This window comes from Emydura macquarii, unplaced genomic scaffold (assembly GCF_026122565.2).
Source record: "Emydura macquarii macquarii isolate MOO-44397 ecotype Brisbane River unplaced genomic scaffold, CSIRO-AGI_Emac_v2 contig_3122, whole genome shotgun sequence".
In the NCBI taxonomy this organism is placed as follows: Eukaryota; Metazoa; Chordata; order Testudines; family Chelidae; genus Emydura; species Emydura macquarii.
The window spans coordinates 2,581-8,767 of NW_027133259.1; the positions used below are offsets into that span (position 1 = coordinate 2,581).

Genomic DNA, 6,187 nt, shown 5'->3' on the forward strand with positions numbered 1-6,187 from the left:
GGCCTGGCCTGGCCTGGCCTGGCCTGGCCTGGCCTGGCCTGGCCTGGCCTGGCCTGGCCTGGCCTGGCCTGGCCTGGCCTGGCCTGGCCTGGCCTGGCCTGGCCTGGCCTGGCCTGGCCTGGCCTGGCCTGGCCTGGCCTGGCCTGGCCTGGCCTGGCCTGGCCTGGCCTGGCCTGGCCTGGCCTGGCCTGGCCTGGCCTGGCCTGGCCTGGCCTGGCCTGGCCTGGCCTGGCCTGGCCTGGCCTGGCCCTGGCCCTGGCCTGGCCTGGCCTGGCCTGGCCTGGCCTGGCCTGGCCTGGCCTGGCCTGGCCTGGCCTGGCCTGGCCTGGCCTGGCCTGGCCTGGCCTGGCCTGGCCTGGCCTGGCCTGGCCTGGCCTGGCCTGGCCTGGCCTGGCCTGGCCTGGCCTGGCCTGGCCTGGCCTGGCCTGGCCTGGCCTGGCCTGGCCTGGCCTGGCCTGGCCTGGCCTGGCCTGGCCTGGCCTGGCCTGGCCTGGCCTGGCCTGGCCTGGCCTGGCCTGGCCTGGCCTGGCCTGGCCTGGCCTGGCCTGGCCTGGCCTGGCCTGGCCTGGCCTGGCCTGGCCTGGCCTGGCCTGGCCTGGCCTGGCCTGGCCTGGCCTGGCCTGGCCTGGCCTGGCCTGGCCTGGCCTGGCCTGGCCTGGCCTGGCCTGGCCTGGCCTGGCCTGGCCTGGCCTGGCCTGGCCTGGCCTGGCCTGGCCTGGCCTGGCCTGGCCTGGCCTGGCCTGGCCTGGCCTGGCCTGGCCTGGCCTGGCCTGGCCTGGCCTGGCCTGGCCTGGCCTGGCCTGGCCTGGCCCTGGCCTGGCCTGGCCTGGCCTGGCCTGGCCTGGCCTGGCCTGGCCTGGCCTGGCCTGGCCTGGCCTGGCCTGGCCTGGCCTGGCCTGGCCTGGCCTGGCCTGGCCTGGCCTGGCCTGGCCTGGCCTGGCCTGGCCTGGCCTGGCCTGGCCTGGCCTGGCCTGGCCTGGCCTGGCCTGGCCTGGCCTGGCCTGGCCTGGCCTGGCCTGGCCTGGCCTGGCCTGGCCTGGCCTGGCCTGGCCTGGCCTGGCCTGGCCTGGCCTGGCCTGGCCTGGCCTGGCCCTGGCCTGGCCTGGCCTGGCCTGGCCTGGCCTGGCCTGGCCTGGCCTGGCCTGGCCCTGGCCTGGCCTGGCCTGGCCTGGCCTGGCCTGGCCTGGCCTGGCCTGGCCTGGCCTGGCCTGGCCTGGCCTGGCCTGGCCTGGCCTGGCCTGGCCTGGCCTGGCCTGGCCTGGCCTGGCCTGGCCTGGCCTGGCCTGGCCCTGGCCTGGCCTGGCCTGGCCTGGCCTGGCCTGGCCTGGCCTGGCCTGGCCTGGCCTGGCCTGGCCTGGCCTGGCCTGGCCTGGCCTGGCCTGGCCTGGCCTGGCCTGGCCTGGCCTGGCCTGGCCTGGCCTGGCCTGGCCTGGCCTGGCCTGGCCTGGCCTGGCCTGGCCTGGCCTGGCCTGGCCTGGCCTGGCCTGGCCTGGCCTGGCCTGGCCTGGCCTGGCCTGGCCTGGCCTGGCCTGGCCTGGCCTGGCCTGGCCTGGCCTGGCCTGGCCTGGCCTGGCCTGGCCTGGCCCTGGCCTGGCCTGGCCTGGCCTGGCCTGGCCTGGCCTGGCCTGGCCTGGCCTGGCCTGGCCTGGCCTGGCCTGGCCTGGCCTGGCCTGGCCTGGCCTGGCCTGGCCTGGCCTGGCCTGGCCTGGCCTGGCCTGGCCTGGCCTGGCCTGGCCTGGCCTGGCCTGGCCTGGCCTGGCCTGGCCTGGCCTGGCCTGGCCTGGCCTGGCCTGGCCTGGCCTGGCCTGGCCTGGCCCTGGCCTGGCCTGGCCTGGCCTGGCCTGGCCTGGCCTGGCCTGGCCTGGCCTGGCCTGGCCTGGCCTGGCCTGGCCTGGCCTGGCCTGGCCTGGCCTGGCCTGGCCTGGCCTGGCCTGGCCTGGCCTGGCCTGGCCTGGCCTGGCCTGGCCTGGCCTGGCCTGGCCTGGCCTGGCCTGGCCTGGCCTGGCCTGGCCTGGCCTGGCCTGGCCTGGCCTGGCCTGGCCTGGCCTGGCCTGGCCTGGCCTGGCCTGGCCTGGCCTGGCCTGGCCTGGCCTGGCCCTGGCCTGGCCTGGCCTGGCCTGGCCTGGCCTGGCCTGGCCTGGCCTGGCCTGTGGCCTGGCCTGGCCTGGCCTGGCCTGGCCTGGCCTGGCCTGGCCCTGGCCTGGCCTGGCCTGGCTGGCCTGGCCTGGCCTGGCCTGGCTGGCCTGGCCTGGCCTGGCCTGGCCTGGCCTGGCCTGGCCTGGCCCTGGCCTGGCCTGGCCTGGCCTGGCCTGGCCTGGCCTGGCCTGGCCTGGCCTGGCCTGGCCTGGCCTGGCCCTGGCCTGGCCTGGCCCTGGCCTGGCCTGGCCCTGGCCTGGCCTGGCCTGGCCCTGGCCTGGCCTGGCCTGGCCTGGCCCTGGCCTGTGGCCTGGCCCTGGCCTGGCCTGGCCTGGCCCTGGCCTGGCCCTGGCCTGGCCTGGCCTGGCCTGGCCTGGCCTGGCCTGGCCTGGCCTGGCCTGGCCTGGCCTGGCCTGGCCTGGCCTGGCCTGGCCTGGCCCCCAAACCCTAAGGGCCGGGACCCAAACCCCAACCCTGCAAACCCAAACCCAAGGGCCGGGACCCAAACCCTAACCCTGCAAACCCAAACCCCTAAGGGCCGGGACCCAAACCCTAACCCTGCAAACCCAAACCCTAAGGGCCGGGACCCAAACCCTAAGGGCCGGGACCCAAACCCTAACCCTGCAAACCCAAACCCTAAGGGCCGGGACCCAAACCCTAAGGGCCGGGACCCAAACCCTAACCCTGCAAACCCAAACCCTAACCCTGCAAACCCAAACCCTAACCCTGCAAACCCAAACCCTAACCCTGCAAACCCAAACCCTAACCCTGCAAACCCAAACCCTAAGGGCCGGGACCCAAACCCTAACCCTGCAAACCCAAACCCTAAGGGCCGGGACCCAAACCCTAACCCTGCAAACCCAAACCCTAAGGGCTGGGACCCAAACCCCAACCCTGCAAACCCAAACCCTAAGGGCCGGGACCCAAACCCTAACCCTGCAAACCCAAACCCTAAGGGCCGGGACCCAAACCCTAAGGGCCGGGACCCAAACCCTAACCCTGCAAACCCAAACCCTAAGGGCCGGGACCCAAACCCTAACCCTGCAAACCCAAACCCTAAGGGCCGGGACCCAAACCCTAAGGGCCGGGACCCAAACCCCAACCCTGCAAACCCAAACCCTAAGGGCCGGGACCCAAACCGTAGGGGGACAGAACATGAGCAGATGGCATTGGGCATATTGTCCCATCCCACTCTTACCACTTCCTTCACACCTTTCCACCATGTTTTGAAAGCAGCAGAGACACACACAGCACAGTCATCTCAAAGTACAATTTTTTATTTGGCAACACAGAATGTTACAATACATCCACCACATACACTGTGGAACAGTCTTATACAGCTGACACACATGATGTCATGTAAGCCTGGCATAGTAGTCTTCAATTACCCTAGTCAGCCTATGGAACGACACATATGGTTTCCTGCCCACATACTCATTGAAAACACGACCTGCTCCCAGTACACAATCTCACCCCACTCCCACCTCTCCCACCTGGTGGTAAAGCACACCACGACTAGCCTGCACGCTCCCTCCCCACCTCCTACAGGGCCAAAAAAGTTAAGTCAAAGACTGTCCGGGACAGCCCCAACCCTGGTGCGGTGCAGCGAAACAGCCGAAAGGCTGACAAATTGCAACAAACGTCAGCCTTGGGGCTGTTTGACTGCACCGCACCAGGGTTGACAATCATCACAGAGATGATTGCTGACAACTGAGAATGCTACTAGGTGGATGACTCATAAGTCATCTGACCTAAATGCAAACCTGACTGATTACAACAGTGCAAACAATACAGCAAAGCATTCCATGTATTAACACATTACTATATCTATCTACAAACATTGTGAGACAACTGTGTGTCATAGTGAACACAGATATAGTCAACACATTACATCTATCTAAGTGACCCCCAATGGCAAAGACACATGTGATTTACAACACCCAAAACATTACACATGAGACTACAGATGTCAACAATGACTTCCAACCACTTCAGCTTTTTACAGAAGTTAATACCCCAAATACCAGTATCCTCAAATACTTGTAGATATTACAAATCTCTACACAATGACAAGCCCATTGCTCCATTACAACCTAGCCCTGAAATTAAGAAGACGCTTCATATCAAACCCAGAAACACACATTATACATTTTAGCTCCCAAAAAAAACAAAAACAAACAAAAAAACACACTGCAATCTTCTCCTACAAACACTCATATCACAGGGTGATCTTCAGCTTCAAACTCCTTGCCCCTGCAAAGACATAGAACATTTCTCAACACCTGCAACCACCACACGGCCACTGCAAAACATCTCAAATACAACCAAAAACACAACTGTGATACCCACTGCCATGCACCCAGTGAAAGACCTCAACTGTGCCACACACAAACATCAACATCAATAAACGTACACACCTAGCAAACCTCTCAAGCGATCCATGTCCATGGAACTAACTTCATCCGCAGCGCACTTTGACTTCAGCTGTTCTTTACCACAGCTGTCCACATCTTCTTACAGAACCTAGAAAGACACCACACATCATGACAACCATTTAACTTGCACGATGACAATCTCTCAAATCCTCTCCAATTATAAATATGAAACCACACTTTCAAACATGCCCTTATCCCTTTCCCCACACTCCAAATGGGATGCTCACGTCCTCTCGAGGCAACCGGCACCGAGGGGAGGACACCACAGAGAGGGACCGGACACCTGTGATTCAAAGCCGTGGTGGGAAGAGGGGACCTCTAAGAACGGAGCATCTCCACTGGCCCTACGGTCCTGGGCCCCGGGAGACAAAGGCTCCCCCTGCACACGGCCCCTCAACAAGGGCTCGGACCCGCCAACCCTTCAGCAGATACGTATCTTTTACGTGCGGATAGCGGCGGCCTCGCCCCAGGCATCGCACTGGGGCATCTTCATGCATGCAGCGAAGCCAGGACGCACGGACGGACATCAGCTTCACGACCCTCGCCGTTGCGGGACGACTCACTACCGGAGGTGGCGGCCTCTGCAAACAAACGGAGGAGGAACAATTTTCACGTCAGGCTCCGCTCACGAGGCTCCACGCGGCACAATATGCAAGGTAAGCGACGCAAACCAAAGCGTCGTTCAGACAACACACCCCCGGCCAAATATCAACATCCCCTCAGACCCCTTCCCACCTCCCTTCGCTAAGTGGGATGCTCACGTCCTCTCGAGGCAACCGGCACCGAGGGGAGGACACCACAGGGAGGGACCGGACACCTGTGATTCAAAGCCGTGGTGGGAGGAGTGGACCTCGAAGAACGGAGCATCGCCACTGACCCCATGGTCCCTGGCCCCGGGAGACAAAGGCTCCCCCCACACAGGGCCCCTCAACAAGGGCTCAGACCCACCAACCCTTCAGCAGATACGTATCTTTTACGTGGGGACAGCGGCAGCCTTGCCCCAGGCATCACACTGGGGCGTCTTCACCGAGCGGCAGCACGTCCGCTGGACGGATGGACATCGGCTTCACAACCCTCACCGTCATAGGACGACTTGCTACTGGAGTTGGCGGCCTCTGCAAACGAACGGAAGAGGAACAATTTTCACGTCAAGCTGCGCTCACGAGGTTCCACGCGGCACAATACACAAGGTAAGCGACGCGAACCAAGGCATCGTTCAGACAACACACCCCCAGCCAAATATCACCGTCCCCTCGGACCGCTTCCCACCTCCCTGCACTAAGTGGGATGCTCACGTCCTCTCGAGGCAACCGGCACCGAGGGGAGGACACCACAGGGAGGGACCGGACACCTGTGATTCAAAGCCGTGGTGGGAGGAGTGGACCTCGAAGAACGGAGCATCGTCACTGACTCCATGGTCCCTGGCCCCGGGAGACAAAGGCTCCCCCCACACAGGGCCCCTCAACAAGGGCTGGGACCCTCCAACCCTTCAGCAGATACGTATCTTTTACGTGGGAACAGCGGCGACCTCGATCCACGCATCGCAATGGGACGTCCTCACTGAGCGGAAGCGCGTCTGCACGCACGCAGTGACGCTGGGACGCACAGACGGACGG

The 6,187-nt window shown here is 64.7% G+C and overlaps 1 long non-coding RNA gene across 1 annotated transcript; it reads right to left on the minus strand.

Annotated features, from left to right (window-relative positions):
- Positions 1-3,391: 3,391 nt before the first annotated feature.
- LOC137141912 (uncharacterized) lies at positions 3,392-5,182 on the minus strand. Its single transcript, XR_010916782.1, has 2 exons — positions 4,554-5,182; positions 3,392-4,389 (listed from the first exon to the last, which is right to left on the minus strand). It is a non-coding gene; the product is annotated as an uncharacterized lncRNA (long non-coding RNA).
- Positions 5,183-6,187: the final 1,005 nt, after the last annotated feature.